We start from the raw sequence: 23,302 nt of genomic DNA on the forward strand, positions 1-23,302 counted from the left end.
GAAAAATTTGCTAATGTATAGTGGTGATGGGAGCACAACATTGTGAATGTAATTAACACCATTGAATTATATAGTTGAATGTTGTGAAAAGGAGAAATTTTAGGTTATAAATATGTTACTAGAATAAAAGTTTTAAAGAAACACATAGGACTCTACAACACAGTGAATCCTAATATAAACTATGGATTATGGTTAGTGGTATAATTATAATAATATTTCATCAATTGTAACAAATGTACCACTAACACAAAATGTTTTAATTGGGAAAATTGTTTGTGTGAGGAAGTGGTATATGGGAACTCTGTATTTTCTGCATGACTTTTCTGTAAACCTACAATTTCTCTAATAAAAAATTTCCAAATTAAAAAAATAGTAATTCTTTAACTTCCTTAGCCAATTTCTTTTATGAGTTCTTTCAGCTGTTTTCTTTTCCTTTTTTTTTTTCTTTTCCAAATCTGTTACTATTGTCTATGCAGTTTAGATAACTTACTTAGGCTATCAGCCTGCAAAGAGAATTACTGGTAAAAGACTTTGTACATTTTCCAACTTTTGAAAAACTACTGTCAAACTTTTCCTGGATATTCTATAACGGTTTATACTCTGAACACTAGTGCTTGAGGTAACTGATTCACAATCCCTCTGCTAATATTTTCAATACATTAAATAATTGCCAATTTGATTGTTGAAATGGCATCTTATTTTTATTGGTATGGTTTTGAGTAACTTTGACTGTGAACGTTTTTCCTGTGCTTACATTTTCCCTGGTTTTGTATGTATTTATTGCTCATGTTTGTTTGGGAGACATACATGTATTCACCATGTACTGTGTGGGTAGATTTGCTTTTATGTTTAGAAAGGTCTTGCCCATTCCAATACTGTATAAATATTTATCCACATTTTCTCCTAGTTCTTCTATGACTTTTTGAGGTATATATAATTTTTAATTTATATGAAATACATTTTGGTGTACAACATTAATATATTTCTCATCTTTCTTTCCTTCTTTTTAAATGTTTTCTAGATTGCAATACCACCATAATTTATTTTTCTAAATTCCCTATGGATTTAAAAGGACATGTTTACCATGTATAACAGACTTATATATAAATGATCTTGTTTATTGGGTAACTAACTATTCTTTATCATTAATCTCTTTGTTAATTCTGGTTCTACCTCTACTTCACTTAAAGGATGATTATCTGATAATCATTTTATCATCTAATGGTAAAAAAAAGTCATTTCATATAATTTTTCTTCTTAAAATATTTTCTTGGTGATTTTGGGATATTTATTTTTTCTGATAGAACTCAAAACCACTTTGTTGAATTTCAAGAAGGCAACTCTGGGATATTAATTGAATGATCATAAAAGTTAAAAATTAATTTCATAAAAAATGTTTTTGCATGAGAAAGAACAAAGGAATATCAATATTACAGAGTGTTGAAAATAGATGGTAATCCATATTTTAAAACTTTAACTTATGTGTGAGATTAGAGCAAACAATGTTTATTTGGTACAAAATTTACATTTTGACTACTGCATCTCCTAATATAACTTATATGGACAATTTAATTGAGTACTATAAGGACATGGATCCTTGAGTAGGGCAAAAGATTTTGTAGGTTTGTCCAGAGTGATGCCCCAATAAATCCCAGAGTGATTTGAAGAGTGAATGAAAAAGTATTTGCAAAGCACCCTTGGGGGAATGGTGAGAAAGGGGGAAAGTTCAACCTCCCCATCAGGAGAAGGCCTGATATTCTTGTAAACAGTGAGGACAACAAAATCAGTAGGCCGGACCCTCAATCTTGGGGTTTGTTCATATGAAACTTATTCCCGCAAAGGATAAGCTAAGCCTACTTAAAATTAGGCCTAAGAGTCACTCTGAGAACCTCTTTCTTTGCTCAGATGTAGTCTATCTCTCAGCCAACATGGTAAGCAAACTCACTGCCCTCCCCCTCTCTACATGCAGCATGATTCCCAGGGGTGTAAACTTCCCTGGCAACATGGGACAGAAATCCTAGAATGAGCTGGGACTCAGCATCAAGGGATTGAGAAAGTCTTCTTGACTGAAAGGGGGAAGAGAGAAATGAGATAAAATAAAGTGTCATTGGCTGAGAGATTCAAATAGAGTCGAGAGGTTATCCTGGAGGTTATTTTTGCGCATTATATAGATATTCCCTTTTTAGTTTAAAGTGTTTTAGAGAGGCTAAAGGGAAGTGTCTGGAACTGTGGAGCTGTGTTCCATTAGCTATGTTTCTTTAGGAAGATTGTGTAATGATACAGCTTTTGCAAATTGACTGTGTGATTGTGAAAACCTTGCTCTAATGCTCCTTTTGTCAATGGTATGGACATGAGATGAGCAAAAAACATGGATTAAAAAGAAATAAATAATAGGGGGAACAAATGTTACAATATATTGGTTAAAGGAAAATACTAGTGATCAATGAGAGGGTGGGGTAAGGGGTATGGCATGTAGTATGCATGAGTTGTTTCTTTTTTTTATTTCTTTTTCTGGAGTGATGTAAATGTTCTGAGAAATAATCATTACGATGGATATACAACTATGTGATGATACAGTGAGCCACTGATTGCACGCCAAGTATGGACTGTTCATATGTTAAGAATGTTCATGTTTGTGCTTACGTCGGTGACACATAAACTAAAATTGGAACGATACAGAGAGAATTCGCATGGCCCCCGTGCAAGGATGACATGCAAATTCATGAAACGTTCCATATTTTAAAAAAAAGTTCATGTTTGTATATTGATTGGTTTTATTAATGAAAATTTTTTAAAAAAATAATTTGTGCAAAAAATATTTAGTTTAAATTTTACGATGTTCAGTTTTTGATGTTAATAGAAATAGAATGGGGTATTTTTCTTATTATATTTTCAAAATGGGTTTTGTTGGCATACAGGAAAACCTCTTATTTGCATGTGCGTAACAGGGCACCTTACCTAACTCACTAGCAATATAACTCAGAGACCTTGGAGAAGCTCGACAACTCTTCTGGCAAAACAGGTTAATTAGCCAAACAATTAAGGGATAGTTCTTAACTTAAATCAGTAGTCCTCAAATTCCAGTGGGCTTCAGGCCCTCTTGGAAAATTTGTTAAACATTCCAAAACCCAGGCCCTATCTACTCCGGTGAGCCTGGATCTGTTGTTTCTATTAAGTTTCCAGGTGATTGTGACCCGCACTTATTTTTAGATAAAGTTTTATATGATTAGCAAAAGTGGAAAAACCCCATGATTTTTCAAAAATAGAAAGTACTTGTAAAATGAAATACACATGAAGTGATCTCTCTTGATGCTAAGGGATACTGTCATCCGAGTTGTGTGCCCAGAGACTCCTCTTTATTTTTAAAAGAGATTAACATGTGTTAGAAAAAAGTTTCAAACACAATCTTAAGACCTTCTCCTTGATTTAATTGCGAGGCTTAAAACAAAATGGAAAGAGGATAACTGTATTCCTATATTTGTCAATAAAATTTAACCATGTAGCTGTATTTTCTGAAATTATATTTAGCTGTGTTATCTGACCCACACTTTGGTTAACAAGCAATCAAACAATTAACTTAAATATGCCAGAAATGAAATAAGGAACATAGTGAATATTTGCCAAATGTTAGGTTAAGCAGGAATCCTGTATACATGAAAGGAATAAAAGAAATCAAGGGAAAACTGTCAATTGATTTGTTTACAAAATGCTTCAAGTAGTGTTTACAAAAAGAAATAAAGTAAATTAACCAAGCAGGCAAGAAAATAAGAAGATGTTTGCAAAATATAAAACAGACAAGATGTTGGTATCTTTTAATGGAATGCACTCATACAAATAATCTTAGAAGTACCAAATAGATGGAGAATTAAGCAAGTCATAATGCCGACAGTGATTTTTCTATGGATCATGGGTGATTTTTTATTTGGAGGCGGTGTCACTTCTATATTTTCCAGCTTACTTGCCACAGCATGTATTGTGTCTATATTCAGAAAAAAAAAAAAAAAAAAGGAACGTCGTTAGTAAACATTATTTTTAAATGTGACTAGAAATCTGAACAAGTTTGCAATAGAGACCTACAGAAGCAAGCTTTATCAGGCAAGGTACTCAGACAGGGATAGAACTCATTCATCATTCGTCTAACTGGAGAAATATGAATCACATTAAATCCTTCAAGTATGGCTTTACACATCCATTCATTAAATTTTGTTGTACATGAAAAATAAAGCAAATGCACAGAAAGGAGATGACATCTAAATGATAACTCTTTTTCTCTTTCTCTTCTTCCCCCACCCCCCACACACTACAGTACCTTTGCAGTGTATCATTTAGTTCGTTAAAGGGATTTAACAGACATGAAAAGCCTAACATTGAAAGAGAACAAAACACACACATGGGTCTCATTTATGTTCCTTAAAATTCCTGAGAAGTTGGTTAGGCTATAATCAATAAAACCCCACTGCGCTGATGAGGATACAGGCTCAGCAACTTGAACTTTTAATGCAATGTTTCTCAAACTGGCTTAGAATTTCGAATCACCTCCTAAGGGTGCTTTCACAAACAGGAACCCACAGAGGATCAATTAATTTAGCATCTCTTGGGATGGGAACCAGGTAATTGGGATGTCTTAAAGGAGCCTCAGATGATGTGAACAGGCAGCCAGGATCAGCAGGAGAGGAGCCACATTTTCAACCACGATTTTCTGACTTAAATTCCTAGGCTAATTTTACTGCACCTGCTCTCAAGGGATTTATCATTTAAACATGCAGGTCTTAGAACTTACAGTTTCCCGGACCATGCACCTCCCCCTGAAAAAAAAATTATAGTGTTTCATCGGTGCCTGAGATTTGGTACCTTTCTTTTAAGCTATCTTACCATTTCTCTAGTGGGTAAAGAGTTAGGATCATATGTTTTCTTGTTATTACAAAATCCTGAAGAAATGATTTCTTTATTTATAAGGCTGGTAAAGGAAGGAATATATTATCTATACTTTATGCATCATATTAAAAAAAGTTCTTGGAATTTTCATTGTAGTCTTTCCATCCAGATTTGGGTAATCAACAATTTTGCCAAAGTTAGCAGTTAAAAGGGATGAAGTTGAACTATTTGCCAAAGTTGATTTAAATATATTGCTTTAATATACTTGATGTCTTTCATATTCAGTTTGATGACGGTTATTATTTCAAAGCAAAAATATCTGATGTGATTGTTTGCCCTCTTGCCTTAGTATTAAATATTTAAAATTTTTTACAGATATCAGATATTAATTTTTAATAATCATATTAATAATGAGTAAATGACCTAAACATGTTTAATAATTAATAAACTAAATTATACATTCAGGAAAGTTTCTTCTTTATATAGTTATTGGGCAAGTAATAGTCACATTATTTAAACATATGTCTTGCCTAGCTAAATTCACGAAGTCCCTTTTTAACTCATTTGGAATCTTCTGTGGAAGAGTAGATGTTGGCTAATGGAATTTCATTTCCGTAAATGATCTGCAGTGCCAATTAATTTGTTTCAAATGGTAGAGACCGTAGAATTTATCAGAGATGCTTGAGAGCTTGTTAGCCAAATATGAAAGATGCAACCAATATCTTATTTATGGTGTGAAAAATGTTTGGTATGGACTCGCAAGTACCACACAGAGTTTTATATAAGAAAATACAAAAACTGAACTGAAAAATCTATGTAAAAATAATTGAACAAAAGAGTAACCTCAGTTCAAAAAGTTTACCAATATTAAATTGATATATTTCTAAATAGATTTTAAATTTTATTTTAGTTTTAATGTTAAAAAAGATAATATATCAAAATTTCACAATGAATCGCCATAATATAGAGAAAGGATTACTATAAGGGGGAGATAATTTTACCTAATGGGAAATACCTGAATTCTGAGATTAGTAAGAACTGAATTTGAATCTTGGGTTGCATGTTCAGAAGCTGAGTGAACCTTCAACAAGTTTCATAATAGCATTTGCCTCTAATTCCTTTGTTGCTAAATGGGGACAAAAATACATATCTTGCTTAATTGTTGAGTATTACAACAAAAGATGGAAAGTGCTGAACAACTTACAAGGTGCTCAAAACATGTTTTCTTTTTCTTTGTGTAACAAAATCTTGTAGAACTTAGCCTGAATCTGATTATAGTCATGTATCACCTTGTTTTATAGGTGACTTATTTTCCTTTTTTTCTAAACATGTTGAGAACAGAAATCATATATTAATATTTTTTAGCCTATGACACCAGAAGATGATAAATCGACCATATTGAATGAATAAAGAAACAATATTGAATGAATAAGAGATGAAAATAGTTAGGTATTCATTAAAAGAATTCTTTTTGAGTGCTGTTATTAAGGACAATGCAGAGAAAATTTTTTAACTAAAAAGCTGAGCTTATAAGGGAACTATAATATTAATTCTGACTTCAAAAGGAGAGACTTTTTTGCACCTCTACAGTCTTAGATGTGTAGCCCCAAATGGGGAATCACTCTGACTCAATTAACCAAGAGTAGACTGTAGGAGTCATGTGGTTCGGATGTGGCTGTCAGAGACGCACTCTGTACTGTTGGGATAGATTGCAATGCTGCCCCCTATCTCCCTGTCCTCCCACCATACCCATGCCTTTGCCATGTAATTTGCAGTGCTTCTCCTTATGGGCTGGATTATGCACCACCCTTTTTCACTGGAGTCATCCATGCAATTTGCTTTGACCAATGTTAATAGACAGAATGCAAGCAGAGGTTCAAAATATACTTGCATGCAGGCTGCTTTTCTTGAATCTCTGACATTACTACAAAAATATGCCAGTCCTAGCTAGCTGGAGGAGAAGAGACAGAGATCAGAGTTGTTCCAGTTGTTCCAACTGACAGCCAACCACACCCAGACATGTGGACAAGCCAAGATCAGCAGAGCCACCTAGTAGTTAACCCTTAGAGTTCCCCAGACATACAAGAACAAATGAATTGCTCTACGCCATTAATCTTTTGTGACTGTTATATAGCATTGTTGGGGCAATAGGTAACTGTTACAGCTAGTCTGTAAAAAAGTGGGTTGTTGAGCTGGGCAAGCATTCCAGAGTGACCCATTATATGTTTGCTGTTTTCATAAAGTCATATAGAACAAGTAGAATAATGCCAGATTTTAATTTATAGCTGTTTCAATTAAGGCAAAGAAGGGTAACACTTGGGATGAACACTGATCAGAAATGCAAAGTAAATTATCTATACCTGTGAAGTGAGTAAGCTTATCCCCAGTGCCTAAAGAATCTCCTACTAGTAAGCTGAGCTTTTGTGTGAAAGCTAAATAAATATTTTCAAAGGATTAAGTAACATACAGTTAAGCTCATGGACATGAAATTCATGCACAGATACTGATGCCAAAGGCATTTTTCTTTCACACAGCTTTTATAGCTTTAGGTGTCCTTTGCTAAAAGTAGCAACATATCAATTCATTAATGTTCATATTCTCTCATTATTTCAAATCCCTTCAGCCCTCACAAACTCCAAGTCCTGACCACTTGCCTGAGCTCCAGACAAAAATACTTAATTACCAGTTAGACATTTCCAGCTGAAGGTCCTTCAGGCACCTCTAGCTCAACGTATCCAAAGATAAAACCACTATTTTTCACTGAAAAGTGACATTTGGACTTCCTGTCTGTACGAAGGGCTCCACCAACCATCAAGTTAAGGACTTAAGAGTAATCGTTTACCCTTTCTTTTCCCCCAATTCCCCTCCCCCAAGCCTTGCAATGGCAAACCCCACATTCCCAAAGTGCAGTCATCGCTCTTCGTTAGGCCTGCAGGAGCTATGCTTTCTTTTTATTTTTATTCTTCTTTTTTTAAGTAATCCATAGCTACTACTAAAAAAAAAAAAAAAAAAAGTGATTTATTTTACACAGTAACCTGTTTGGAAATTTAGCATAGGAACCGAATGGGCAGGCAAGAACTCTGCCTGCTGAGCCATCATGGCCCGTCCTTTTTTTTTTTGAGGCTCTATTTTTGAATAATCATGTCAAAGCCATTTCTTGCTTTAATTTTCCTGTGATATCCATGAAGAGTTTTGAGAGAAGCCTTGCAGCAAATCCCAAGAAAGAAGGATTTTCCATCTTCTCCAATAGCTGATCGATGCCTTCAGAAATCAAAATGTTCAATATAAGGGTTAAGGGAAAGAAAAGCAGTTTAAAAGTTAAAATAAACAAACAGTTATCTGCTTGAGTCTCCTGGAGAAATTGCTAATGCCTAAATGGTCCATGCTTTTCAGTGGCCCGGTGCCTGAACTTAAACAAAACTTCAATAAAAGTCATACTGAAAAAATAAATGGGATGGAATCTTAGGAGCTCAGCAATTATGTTAGAAATGTTTATCTAAGGAGGAAAGCCTAAACATCAATTTTAAAATTCTTTTTTATTATAAAATACAAAAGGACTGAAAGTTTATCTCTAGGTTGCCCTGGGAAAATGAAATGCATGTGTGTTGAATTTACACTGATTTTTCCCAAATAATTAATCTGCCATGTGGCTTATTCAACTATTCCTGGTGTGAACTCCTGAGCACACCATTTCCACAGCCTTGAAGAATCCAGGCAGCTGGCTTAGGCCCAATATTCCTTCTTTGAAACAGGTGCATCTCTGCACATATGAAAGACTTGAACCGCCAGCACAAGTGATTAAGGAAGACTCCATGAAATGATAGCAACATGGCTTGCACCCCCTTTCCACTGAAGAGTTACTAAAGAACACACGTCCTGTCCTTTCCTGGGAGTTATCCAGATCACAGATAGCAAAGCAAGTTCCACGGAGGCTGCTCCAACAAGACTAAATTACCCAAACACAGAATGGGTTGACTTGGAAAGCCAGAAAAAATGCCACAATGATATTTAATCAGAGCCTGGACATTACTTGGTCTTTTATAGAGGGGAGTTCTGCCATGGGTAGGAGTTTGGATCCATTTCTTTCAATATTTCTTTTTCACAAACCTCAGTTTTTTTCCAGAATATTGTTCTAATGGAACTAACAAACTGAGTTTGACTGATTCCATTTAAGTTTATTGTGAACATCAAACAATTAAGCATGAACACCTGATCTGTTACAATTGGTGTGGATGTGTGTGTATAGTTGGGGGGGGGGCTTACTTAATGGTGTATTTTAATGCCTATAATTGCAATGTATAAGGGAATTCAATCTTGGTCTGCACACCAAACAAGAAGATGAAGTTAGCACATGCCTACTTCTGCTGCTCCATCATAAACCACATAGGATTAAGAATTGAAATAGACAAACCATTGAAGAATCATATAAACTGTAAAAGAAACTTGTTCTCCAATAATAAGGGATTTGCAGCATCAGGTATTTGTGCAGCAGATACTACAAAAAGTAAACTCTAGATTCTACATGTAAAGTAGAATATGCACTCATAAAAACAGATATGGATCATTTTCTTAATGTGATAATAGTCCTTATCAATAAGAAAGATAAATCTCAGAGCATGGGATCAGAACAATGTGGGAGCACACAGAAGGCTTCAGCAAGTTTAATTGACACAGGGCATCCTAGATGAGATCTGAATAAAGACATATCCAGCAAGGGCTCAAACAATTGACTGGTGAGATAATTAGAAATCAGCATCAGAATACCACTATTAAATATCTATAAATTGCTGAACACAATTGCGCCTAACTAAAAATGGCCTCACAAATTTATTAGGATGAAGTATTAACAATGAGCATTAAATATGGAAAGGTCCCAGCACTATGCTTGGCATATGTGAATACTCAGTTAGTAGTAAATATTAAATACATTCTCCAAAGTGGGAATTTAGTGACTTTCAACACATCCCTTGATGTGATAACTCTGGATATATATATATATATATATATATATATATATATATATATATACCTCCCAACACCCATAATATATAATCTTCAGCAATTTGCAAACTCTGTGTCTTACTCTTTTGATCTGTAAAATTAAAAAAATATTGAAACCTACCTCATCGGGTGGTTGTAAAAGTTAAATAACAAAACATATGTAAAGTATTTAGTACAAGTATAGGTACAAGTTGTTCAATACCATTAATTAATTCCTCCTCTCATGTGGGCTATACAATAGAACATCCAATAGCACCCAGAGGGGCAGAGTAAACCAAAAGAATCTGTATTTGTTAGCTTCTGCTGTGTAACAAGTTAAGTGCAAATTTAGTGACTAAAATCGGCATTATTTCTTATCTGACAGCTTCTGTGAGCCTGAGATCTGGGCACAGTTAGCTGGGCCCCCTGGTTTAGCCCCTTTCAAGATGTCTGGGAATGGCTGTGATCTCAAGGCCTGAGTGGGGAAAGACCTACCTCCAGTACCCACTCACATGATCACTGGCAGAATGCAGTTCCTTGCACATTTTTGGACTGAAGGCCTCACTTCTTTCTATTAGTCAAAAGCTGTCCTCAGTTCCTTGCCACAAAAGCCTCTCCATTGGGCAGCTCACAAGAGAGTTGCAGTCTTTTATTTTTGAATCTGGGAAGTGACATCCCATCATTTATGCTATTCTGTATTCACTTGTGAGGCGGAGATTGCAGAGAGACGTGAATACCAACATTTGTGGATTACTGGGAACCATCTTAAAAGCTGCTGCTCCCTCAGAGGGTTGACGAAACACTCTACCTATGGACTGAAGACTTGGTCTTCACTTAAGACCTACCACAACCGAGCTGTTTGATTAAGCAAGTCACTTTACAGAGCTATAGGTTTGTGCTCCAGGGTGTGGGCTCTGGAGTAGACCAGATCAGATTTCACACTGTGTGGCCTTGGAAAATTACTTAATTGACCTGACCCACAGCAGTTTTCCTATCTGTAAAAATATGAATAATAATAATGCATTTTTGTGAGAATTAAGTGAACTGATAGCACATAATTCACATAGAAGACTTCCAGGGGATAATGGTTATAATAATACTTAGGTTACATGGTTGTTCAAAGGATTAAATGAAATAATGGATGAACGTCCTTAGCATGGGGACTGGCTAGGAAACATCCACTACACAGTGTCTATTATCAGCATTATTTTCATCCCTGTCACTAGGGATGTAGGGAGCATTAACAGATTTGAGGAGGTTCAGCACAAAGACCCAAGGGGTTCCCAGTGTTCACGGCAGTCTGTCAGTCTCAAACGGCTACCTGCCACCAGTGTTTCCGTGCCACCTGGCGCACGTTCTAATGAAGGAGCAGGGAAGCAGGAGAAAGTCAGACACACATATGCAGCTTCACGCAGTGGATAAAAGAGAGGAGTCTAGGATTCTTCAAGAAGATTGGAAAGATCTCTGACCACAGGCATGCACACAACACCAGCCAGGGAGCTTTGTCAGACTCAGGGTTCTTCAAGGAGTGGCGGCTCTTAGGGCTAACTCCTGTAGAGGTCCCAATGGAAAATACTGTTTTGAACAGTCTGGATGGAAAGGAAACTGGTATTTTGAGAGAGGAAAAATAAACTTGCTCTGTCATTTAAACCCAAATAACAGAATGAATACTAGAATCTGGGGCCCTGTTAAAGTTGTTTCAAAGCTTCAGAAAGAAGCACAATAAACGTAGAATAAGAATTTATGTCACAGAGTCATCCGCACACGCAAGAGACTGATAGGTAAATGAGGTATATTGTGATTATTATACTATAGGTCATAGACAGTCCAAATGTAAGGAATTTCCTGAATTAGTGAACTAATCCTCTTATTTTAAGTGAAGCAACACTGAACATTTATTTGCTGTTTACAGCCAAAACAAAGGTTTGTAAATGAAAGGTCCTGAAATGATAGTAAAAGTTCCAACTTGCATTGAATTCCAGGGGGAAACATATGTTTTATGGTTTCTTTTAAGTAACACTAACTCCTCTTACTCTCATCTACCCCAATTTCAACCTAACCAATGAACTTACCAGCAATCTATAGTTTTAGTGACCTGACATTGTACATGACAAAGACACACGTGCGCTGAATGACAGTGAACCATAAGAAACCTTCTAAATGTATCCTGTTAAATAATCAGACTTGGATGAAGTACAAAATTTCCTTAAAGGGAAATCTTTTGGGGGAAAAAGAATACACACTCACCACAAAAAGATATATGACATAGATTCTGAAAGAACACAGAAACGCATGTATATTTTAAACTTGAGATTAAAGCTCATTGGGTTTATCGCTGTAACAGAGTAAACAATGAGAGTCTGCAATTACATTTTAGAATAATAACAGACAATGACACCCTTTGACTGTCTGAGTACCCAAAATTCAGAAATTTAGGTTTTAACAGTTGAGTGGAAAATGTTATCAGGTAATGAGAATAGGAGTTTCCAAAGAAGAATTATCTCTCAAAATGCATAACCAATCATCCTTAGCATTTTTAAAGGATCATGATGATTCCTGTACAGAGAGCAGGGATGATCTGCATGAACACATTGAGAGGATCCCTGTGAAATGTTTCACTAATGGAGAGTACACCTGGCCCCTGTATGTCCACCTGCATGATGTCATTCGCTTAGCAATGCTCCTGAGAAAACACCTGGCCCTAGAGCCCCATCTAGGATCTTGGAAGTAGCCATAGCTGGATGGGGCCATCAGTTCAATGGCAGGGTTGGGGGAGTACAGACCAGTTAGGAGTTTGACCTCAAGAAGGAAATCAGAAGGACATGGATTGTAATTTCAGTCTGTGCCTTTAAGTAGCTGGGGAACCTTGAAGCTTAACAAACTTTAATATACCTTATCTCCTTCATTCTTAAAAAGGGATGACAGAGTGGTGTGATGGTGGCTTGGTGGCAGAATCCTCGCCTGCCATGCCAGAGACCAGGGTTCTATTCCTAGAGCCTGCCCATGCCAAAAAAAAAAAAAAAGGAAGAGGGGATGACAGGACCTAGAAGGTCTCTTTTATGAGGATTAAAGGAGATAACAGGAAGCCCTCAACATAGTTTGCAGGACACTTGAAGACCACTATGAAGAATATCTACTATTATCATTACCCTTGCATTTTAGATCTGGAACTATTTTCTATAATTTGAAACCACTCCCTTATCTGCAGGCTTCTAACAATACCCAAAGATATTTTTAAAAAAGAAACATCGAAGAGATTAACTTCATAATTAGATGAATATATTAAGTATCACTTTAAGTAAAGCAGAGCAGTTAAGGTCTTGGGCTGAAGATGGAGATGTCCAGGTGTAAGGGCCAGTTATGAAAAATAGTTGCCATACTGCAAAATACCAGAACTTGAACAGTCCTTCAAAAGGGGAATTCAATAAGTTACAAGTTTACAGTTCTAAGCCTATAAAAATGTCCAAACAAAGGCATCCAGGGACAGATACTTTAATTCAAAGAAAGTCAATGGCTCAGGAACACCTCTTTCAACTGGGAAGGCACATGGCTGGAATCTGCTAGTCCCTTGCTCCTGGGCTCCATTGCTTTCAACCATTGTTCCTGTGGGGGTTCCTCTCTTGGCTTCCCTTGGTTCTGTCCAGGTTTTTTCTTGCTTAACATCTCATGTGATACTTTCTGGGCTCCAAGCACCTCCTAACATCCATGTCTCTATTCTCTAAGTAAAAGCATCTGTGTCAGATCTGCTCTGAAGTTTCTGTCTGCTCTGTCATTTCTGTTGTTTCTGGTTCTCTCCATAATGTTTCCTCTTTTAAAGGATTCCTGTAAACTAATCAATGCCCAACTGGAATGTGTGGAGTCACACCTCCTTCTAATCAAAGGTCAAACCCACAATTAAGTATGTCACATTGAGGAAATAATCTAATCAAGTTTCCAACCTTTAGTACTGAATCAGGATTAAAAGAAATGGCTGCCCCCATAAGAAGATTGGATCAGGATTAAAACATGGCTTTTCTGAGGTACATAATATTTTCAAATTGGCACAACAGTTATATGGCCTTTAACAGTTTTTTAACTTCTCTAAGTCTCCTTTCTTTTATCTATGAAATGGGTTCCCTCCTTATGGGATAGCTGGGTGGAATAAATTACTATAAAGTGCTTGGCACAGTGACTGGTATATAGCAAGTCCTCAATACATGTGAGTTGTGAATAAAATTCATGAAAAGTAATTGCATAGAAAAAGAAATAAAACATGCCTAATTTTTTAAATAATAGTCACAATTTTTAGTGGTTGTCATAACAAATACATAAAGCAATGGAATTTTTTTTTAAAACCAGAAGTAAAAACAATATCCTATTGTATTACCTGAAGCCAAAAGGAAATAAAATTATAGAAAAGAGAAAGAATGGGCATAGTTATACAAAAGACTCTGGTGAAATATAGAGAAGGATTCTTAGATGAAAAAATATAATTTATATTTATTTTATTCCCAAATGCCCATGTTTACTATGCATGATGTGGGCTTAGTTGGAATCATTCCTTCAAAAAACAGTCATTCATTTATTAAGTATTCTTTTGGCATTGTCTAGTGATGAGTAGGACTGAGATGTTCTCTGTTTATATGAAGAATGATGCCTAATAGATGTGATAGGCAGTGAAAAAAAAGGAATCTGCAAATTCTTTTATATGGAGAATCATGGTGAGTGCTACGAGGAAGTAAAGGGTTCCTTGAGTGCCCTTAGCAATAAAATCTAATTCAGACAAGGGGATTAAGGAATCCTTCCATGAGAAACTAATACTTTAGCTGGGACCTGAAAGGTGACCAGAAGTCAGCTATGCAAAGAACTGGAAAATGAACATTCAAGGCAGAAGAAGCAACTGTCAGCATGAATTCCCTGATGTGGGAAGGATGGGAGGGGGAACCATCCAGGTGGCAGGAAGAGGCCAGCAGGGATGCAGCACTGTGAACATCAGGAAGAGCAGCCAGAGGTTGCTGTAAAGTAGAGAAGATGTTGACCATGTTGAGCATCTCAGGCTCATTGATCCTGAGTAAGGGATGTGTTTCAAGCTGGGGGAAGATGTAAACAGTTTTGCAGTTTAAGTAATTCTGGCTTTTACGTGGAGAATGGCTTGCAGGGGAATTGGTGTAGATTTAGGGAGATTAGTACAAAGGCTTCTACAGTGTTCATTTAAGAGACAATGGAAATTTGGGAGCTGGTGGTAGATGTGGAACTAAATTATTGGATCAAGAAATATTTGGAGCAGAACCATAGGAGTTGGTAATTGATGACCTCTAGGGCAAGAGAGTAGGGGAGTGGGAGAGAGAAAGATGTCAAAGAAAGTCCTAGAGTGAGTGGTTCCATAGATGATGATGCTCTTTGCTGAGATGCAGAACATGAAGGAAGTACAGGTATAGATTATATTTTTATAGAAAAGCCTGATAATGCTCGCTGTGGCTGTGTAAAATCAAAAGCTGTTTTAGTTTGCTAATGCTGCTGGAATGCAATATACCAGAAATGGAATGGCTTTTATAAAGGGATTTATTACCTTATAAATTTACAGTTCTAAGGCCTTAAAAATGTCCAAACTAAGGCATTCAGGAAAAGATACCTTGACTTTGAAGAAAGGCCAAATGGCGTCCAGGATTTCTCTGTTAGCCGGGAAGGCATATAGCTGGCATCTGAGGTCCTTCAACCCCCAGTTCATTGCTTTGTGCTTCTGATTCCAGTGACTTCCTCTCCAAGCATCTGTGGCCCCTCACTTAGCTTCTACAGGGCAAAAGTCTGAGTTCTGGCTTGCTTGACATTTCATGAGAAGGCACATGGCAATGTCTGCTGGACTCCTCTCCTGGCTTCTGGTTTTAAACAGCTCTCACAGATCCTATGAGTCCTTCCAGCATTTTCCTCTGCATCTCCAAACCTCAGAGCCATATGAAGTCAGGACACAGATGCTTGAAGAGAAGAAATCTCTGGCCCTGAGAGAAGCTAAGCTAAGAGATGAAACTCAATTTTGCCCCAGAGCAGCTAAATGACAGCCAATAGATGCTTAGAGAGGAAGCCACTGGAATCAGAAGCTAGAAGCAATGGAACCAGAAATGAGGAGCAACAGACACCAGCCATGTGCCTTCCCAGTTGACAAAGAAATCCTGAATGCCATTCGGACTTTCTTCAGAGTTAAGGCATTTTTATCTGGATGCCTTAGTTTGGACATTTTTAAAGCTTTAGAACTCTAAACTTGTAACTTAACAAATAAAAGCCAATTCATTTATTGTATATTGCATTCTAGCTACTTTAGTAAACTAAAACAGATTTTGGTGGGTCTTAATCCTGTACTGAAGTTCTTTAAGAGGGCTCACAGAGAGAGAGAGAGAGAGAGAGAGAGAGAGAGAGAGAGCTCAAAAAGAAAACACCCCAAAAAGACAGCTCAGAAAGAAAATGCCCCAGAAGAAACCAGAAAGAGCCGCAGGAGCTGAGAGAACCATTTTGAAACCAACCCAGGAAAGAAGGGACAGTAGATGTCACCATGTTCCTTCCCATGTGATAGAGGAACCCCAGAAGCCATCAGCTTTCCTTCAGTAAAGGTATCCTCTTGCTGATGCCTTGTTTAAACAGTTTTATAACCTTAGAACTGTACATTTTTAACCTAATAAATCCCCTTTGAAAAAGCCAAACCATTTCGAGTATATTGCATTCTAACAGCCTTAGCAAACTGAAATATTCTCCTTGAGCTGGGCAGTTTATACTGATGAACCTTTGGGAAACTGGAGCAAAAAATAATCTCTGCAATAAAAATACTTCTGAGTGCAAAGAAGGGGGGAATTAATGGAAGAATGTGTAAACACAGAGGAATAAATTATATTATAACATCATAAGATTGTACTATATTTTTAATCTGATACACATAACAGATGGACAATTTATTTATGCAACTCAACTCATAATTATATGAACAGTCTAAATCAGAAGAGAAAAATAAATAATTTATTCTTTAGAACCCCAAAATTGATACAAGTTAAAATTGTTTTTATTTTTTCCAGTAAAAATTTGCATTTAATATAATATATAAATGTGCTAAGAAAAAATGCTTTGTGTTTTTTTAAGTTGTGCCTTTCAAACGTTTTGTATCGCCCGCTCTGGTTTATAGTCGTATCTCCACTTTCATTTTCTCAAATATGGGAATTAAGCCATATTTTTATTTTTAGTATATATGCAGCATATGCCATCTGAAGTCCTTTATGTTGTTGCTAAGTTTCTCACTGGTAAATACTTCCCATTTCTTGTTTGTTATTTTGAAACATTTTTAACAAGCATTATAGTAGTCATTGTAAATAAACTGTCTCTGAAATATCTATACGACTTTCTTTGGTACAATATCCTCATGTTACAGACAAGAAAATTAAGCCCTAAGTAGTTGAGTTGGTTAAGACTACACAGTTAAACATAAACAGTTTTCTCATTCCACATTTGAACTCATTCCACAACACGTGAATTTTTAAACTCCTTTCCTGAACACTTTCCCCTCTTTTACAAAATGCTCAGATTACATATAAAAATGTAGCTGGTTTATCATATTAAGATATAATAGCAATATTTTTTACCCATAGTTCTTTTGCCCAGGTACACGATTAGCTGTCCTGATCAAACTGAATGAAAATTATCCATGATAGGGTGAAGATAATCACACTGGTTATTTGCAAACCCTTCTCATTTCCATTCTAAGTTTTGAGTCATGCCAAATAAATTTGGATATGAATACATTTATTACTTCAGTTTGCAATTATTTGAAATTATAAAAGCAGATATTGAAATAAAAGACCTCTTGGGTGACTTTGATACAGTGTATTAATTTTAATTACGCCATTCCTGATCATAATGTGGTTTTATCATTTGCTTCTGAAATTTCTTACACAGAAATCTTTTTGTCCAAGAATTTCTATAAAGCATATAACCAGAATACTTAGGAACTTTGAAAGGAGGGTGAGATTAGCTTTCTTCTTTTCATAGACTATTTTAATGCAGTTAATGTATCAGAACTCAAATTATACGGCAGGGTTATGTGTTTGTTTTTTAGTTTGAGCTTCAGGTACACTGGTTTCTATGTAAAATCTTTAAAGCCTTAAAACATTAAGCATGACCAAATTATTGAAAAGATATCCTACATTCCTTATAAAGTCCTGCACTAGGGCCATTTCTTTCCATGTTTAAATTTAAACTATTTTTATTTATTTTTAATTACTCTTTTAACACTTCCAGTGATACTTTAAAAATATTTCTTAAGTTTTGTGTTCACCTTTTATATTAAATCAATCAGAAATCAAATTCCTATTCACAGAAAATATGTGTATGAAGGCTTTTAAAATCTTTCAGATTTTTTAATAGTTATTATTTAGATTCATTGTTTTTACTGCACAAGGACAAATATGAAAACAATTGTACAAAAATCTCTCTTTCCTATTTTGTGACATTTCAAATTCAAAGTGGTTAAGAACATTATTAGATGAGGCCTTTGGTATAATTTTTGACAGATGGAGATGAATAAGGGGAAGCCAGCTTTGGAACTCTTCCACTAACCAGTCGTAAAAGAAATGTCATCCCCTTATTCTTCATTTTAATTCCATTCTTTAAAAGTTAGCACTAGCTTGGATTAGATGGTTAAATTCCCCAGTTAATTCTTATTCTGGTTCTTATTACTTCAATCTGTGTTCTTTAATCATCTAACTTGTGCAGGAAATTCTTTTTTTAGTGTTGCTGTTATGACTTTATGAGAAAAGAATATGTGAATGCAAAGAAGAAATATTAGTTTCTTAATGAAGTCCGCAGATTCCCCTACTATAAAAAAATGGTGGGAGGATTAATAAGCATTTTGGGAATTAGCAAAATGTTTTCTGTCTGGCTGGTATGTTGGGGAGTAATGACAGCCAGTGTTCTCGTCCAAACATTTATTGATTAGTGATGGATCCTCAGTCTAAAAGGTAAAGCCAAATCCATATACTTCTTCCTCTTCAGAGGATGAATAAAGAATGATGTTTAATAAGTTACCTAGGGTAGATTGCAAATAGTTTTTATATCCTCTTCCTTTTCATCCATTCCCTACTTGCCTCATTCTATGATGATTTGTAGAAACACATAAATATATAAATTATGGTGTAAAATTCGCATAAAATGCATTTTCTCTTTGACACATTTTCCTTTTGAAGTCCGAATTTCCCAAATCCTGTGTTGTAGAGATGGATATAGAATAGGGGTAAACAGATAAGAGGTGGGGGTAGAGTTGGGGGCTGCCAATCACTGCTTCATTCACATAGATTATAGTTTTACCAATTAGTGTTCCTTACATTAATTTGTTTAAACAAATTATTCCAATCCTTAAAGTAAAACACACACACACACACATACAATTTGGAAGCTACTGGTGTATAGGGATAAAGACAGTGGTCAAAGTACTTAGAACCAGATTCAAGTTTCAGCTCTAGTGCTGATTAGATCTGTGACCTTGGGTACATCACTCGACTCTCCTAACTCTTCAGTGCATTCACCCACAAAGCAAGGATGCTAATGCAATTATCTCTCAGCTCCCTCTAGTTCTAGCACTATGCAATCATATGGGAAGTTCAAGAGTTTGACCTTTCAATGTACTCATTTTATCAGAGTGCTATTACCTGAAAGTATCTTGATTAAGGTGCTTCTCCAATCTAGAATTAAGTGTCCTCATTTGTAGAACTGTTTTCTACATTTAATAATTTAAAAAATCCTTCTCAGCTCCAAAATTCTAGGATGCTATGGTCTTTCCACATATTATTGGTTGGGGATTAAATCATGTCCCTGCAAAAGGTATGTCCCAAACCTTGGTCCTGTGGATGTGAGTCCATTTGTAATTAAGACTTTTGGAGATGTTACTAGTTAAGGTGCAGCCAAACTGAATGAGGATGGGCCTTAGTCCAATATGGCTGAAGTCCTCATAAGCTAAATAAATTGGACCCAAGAGGAGAAGCCATGGGGAGCAGCCAGATGTCAGAAGCTAATGGAACCTGGAAGAGAAAGTAGAAGATACAACCACGTGCATTACCATATGAGAGAAAATAGCCAAGGACCAAGGATTGCCAGGAGCCAGCCCCAAAATGCCACAGTCTTTGGAGAGAAAGATGGTCTTGCTGACACCTTTAATTTGTACTTTTCCTAGTCTCAAACTATAAGCCAATAAATGTCTGTTGTTTAAACCAACCCATTTTATGATATGTGTTTTAGCGGTGAGGAAACTAAAACACTACTATAGGTCTGCAAGGTTGAAAATTTTTAAAAATAGTGTATTCACAGATATTATATTTCCTGGCTTACTACTGCAGATTTTACCTAAACTTTCTCTCACTCGTGCTCTCTCTTGTCCTTCTAGAAGTTTCTTGAATTCATAATTTAAAAACATATGGTGCGGGACCTAAAGAGGCTGTAAGGGAAAGACAAAGGAAGTTTTTCTGGAAGTGGGTGATCGGAGAAAGTCATGGGAGCCTTTGAGGAGTGTGGGAGCACTAGAGAGAGGAACAACAAAGAAACCATTCCGGGAAAGTGTTTAGTTGTTTTGAAAGTTTTTCACTGACTGAGTGGTGTTCTTTACACTGAGAAACACTTCCATGGTTAGACTACAAGGATCAGAGCTTTAAAAATGTTCCAGAAGATAATATTCACTAATATTTAATGAGATAAATATTAGACCAGAGTCTGACATGTAAAACCTCCTGGGATTTCCAGAGCTCACAACAGTATTCCTTCTGCTGCTCTGTGAACTGCTTCCACCAACCCATGGAGATGGTTGAGCTAGTGGGAACTTGCTCTGTGTCTTTCAGGAACTAAAGTTTTTACTCTTGGTCTCAGCTTCCCTGTCTCCCATCTCTCCTGCTCTTGCTTTCTTCCACACCCTCCTCCCCCATTCTCCTTCTCTGCTACTCTCTGCATCTCTAATTCACTCCTCCAAATAGCCAAGCAGATTTCACAGGGGCCATCTGTTTACTACTTTCTCATAGCTCTTATTTTGGTTTGCTAATACTGCCAGAGTGCAATGTATCAGAAATGGATTGGCTTTCATAAAGGGGATTTATTAAAGTGCAAGTTACAATTCCAAGGCCATGAAAATGCTCAAATTAAGGATACCTTCTTGGAGAAAAGGTAGCATCTGTGTTCTTCTACATATGGGAAAACACATGGCAATAGCTGCTGGCCCTAATCTCCTGGGTTGGTTTTGAAATTACTCTCTTAGCTACTATAGGTCCTTCTGACTTCTGCCAGGGGACTTTCCTACTGCATCTCCAAATGTCCATCTCTAGTCATCTGCTCTCTGAATCAGCTCTGAGCTCTTCCTCTCTCTATGAACCCCTTTAAGGACTTCGATAAACTAATTAAGGCCTTCTCTGGGACAGTCCACAGTGGCTCAGTGGCAGAATTCTTGCCTGCCATGTCAGAGATCAAGGTTCGATTCCCAAAGCCTGTCCCTGCAAAAAAAAAAAAAAAAAAAAAAGACCCTCTCTGAATGAGTGGCGTTACAACTCCAGAGAAGTAATCTAATCAGAAGGTCCCATCCAATACCTCCACAGAAACAAGCTAACCAAAAGATCCTGCCCACAATAAGCCTGTACCCACAAGACTGGATGGATCAGGATTGAAAGAACACGTATTTTCTGGGGACCATAGCAGTTGCCAACTAGCCCATTCCACCCTCTGGACCCCAAAAATACATGGTCTTTCCATATACAAAATACATTCATTCCATCACAATATCACAAAAACCTTAATCCATTTCAGTACAATATATACACAATGCAAATTCAGAAACATTACCAAAGCTCATGAAAGTCAGTTACTGGCATGGTCTATTCTAAGACAAAATTCTCTTCTGTCTGGGGACCTGTGAAACTTAAAAGTTATCCACTGCCAGTATACAAAGGAAGGACTAGAACTGTCATAGGGTAAACATTCCCATTTATATTGGGTGAGATTGGAAGGATAACAGCGTTAAAGGTCCCAAAGAGTTCCTAAAACCTGTAGGCAAACTCTATTAGATTTTAAAGTCTGAGAGTCATTTATCTTTGGGCCTTGAGAGAGCGGTAGTCCCAACATTTCCAAAGGCTTACACAGTGGTCCTGTTCTCTCCAAATACTGGGATGAGTGTGCAACATTGGAGAAATTGAGGAGATCACCTTTTTCTCAGTTCCACCCTCTTCAAGTATCAGGGCAGCACCCAGACTTTCTGTCACTTCTGGGCACATGCTTACCCCCTTCAAGACAATGGGTTGGTCACCAGGCTCCCCCTAGTCCTCAGGGAATGTGTCCCACCCTCTCTGAGGCCTGAGGAGGCAATACTCTTCCCAAACAATGTAGTAGAAGGCCAACCCCCTGCTTCTTGGGCAAATGCACCCATCCCACATGCATAAATGGATCCATTCTCCTGGCCCAAGATTTCTTGGCTCCAGACTTTAGATTTCATCATTCTGCCTCTGAAGTCATTTTCCTTTAATCTGTCCCTTTTATATCCCTTTTAGTCCAGATCAGCAGTGGTTCCATTTATACAAATCTCATTTAAAAATTATTGGTTTAGCATGCAGAATACAGAGATCAAGGCCATCAGACAATAAGACCTTACACAGATCCTTTCTGGAAAACTCAATCTCCAATCCTGGCTTTTTCTGAAATGGCTGACTGCTTCAATGTTTGGTTTAATCCAAACATCGGCAATATTTTCTGGGGTCTAATTTTCCAAATTATTACATTTCTGATTTCTTTGTACCCAAGAGTTCAGGTCTGAGAGTATCCCTTTCTTGTTGCATTTACCTGGCAAGAAGAAGACAGACTACATTTAATTTGAAAATTTCCTTAGCCAGTTATCTAAGCTCATCACCTTCAAATTCTGTCTTCCGTTCAACACCAAGGCTCAATTTTGCCAAATTCTCTGCCACTTGAAAGCAAAGATTGCCTTTCTTCCAGTTTTCTATTTCCAGCTAAGCCCTCATGAGAAGAATCATTAGTGTCTATATTTCTCTTTAAACCAATTCAGGCCTTTTCTATCAAGCATATCACAATTCTTCAAGAACCTTCTCCTTATCCATTTATAAAGCTGCTCCAGCATTTTTGGTATTTGCAAATCACAGCACCTTGCTTTTCTGGTACCAAAATCTATTTTGGTTTGCTAATGATGCCAGAATGCAATATGCCAGAAATGGATTGGCTTCATAAAAGGGATTTATTAAGGTACAAGTTACAATTCTAAGGCCATGGAAATGTCCAAATTAAGGAAGGCACCAAAAAGAAGACATTCTCTTGGAGGAAAGGTACCATCTGGTTTCCTCTCCACCTGGTAAGGCATATGGTGACATATACTGGCCCTCCTGGGTTGGCTTAAAAATAGCTTTCTCAGCTTCTGTGGGTCTTTCTGACATCTGGGGCATTTTCTTTCTGCATCTCC

The 23,302-nt window shown here is 36.7% G+C and overlaps 1 long non-coding RNA gene and 1 other non-coding gene across 3 annotated transcripts in view; one reads left to right on the plus strand and one right to left on the minus strand.

The window, feature by feature from the left end:
• The first annotated feature begins 2,635 nt into the window (after positions 1-2,635).
• On the plus strand, positions 2,636-2,742 carry LOC143678474 (U6 spliceosomal RNA). Its single transcript, XR_013173281.1, has one exon. It is a non-coding gene; the product is annotated as a U6 spliceosomal RNA (small nuclear RNA).
• Positions 2,743-3,807: 1,065 nt separating this feature from the next.
• The window catches only part of LOC143676572 (uncharacterized), a 43,739-nt gene continuing 24,244 nt past the window's right edge, over positions 3,808-23,302 (minus strand). For both annotated transcript variants that reach the window (XR_013172190.1, XR_013172189.1), the window contains one exon: positions 3,808-3,979. This is a non-coding gene — a long non-coding RNA (uncharacterized LOC143676572). The remainder of the gene's footprint in view (positions 3,980-23,302) is intronic.

This window comes from Tamandua tetradactyla, chromosome 3 (genome assembly GCF_023851605.1).
Source record: "Tamandua tetradactyla isolate mTamTet1 chromosome 3, mTamTet1.pri, whole genome shotgun sequence".
NCBI classification, from domain to species: Eukaryota; Metazoa; Chordata; class Mammalia; order Pilosa; family Myrmecophagidae; genus Tamandua; species Tamandua tetradactyla.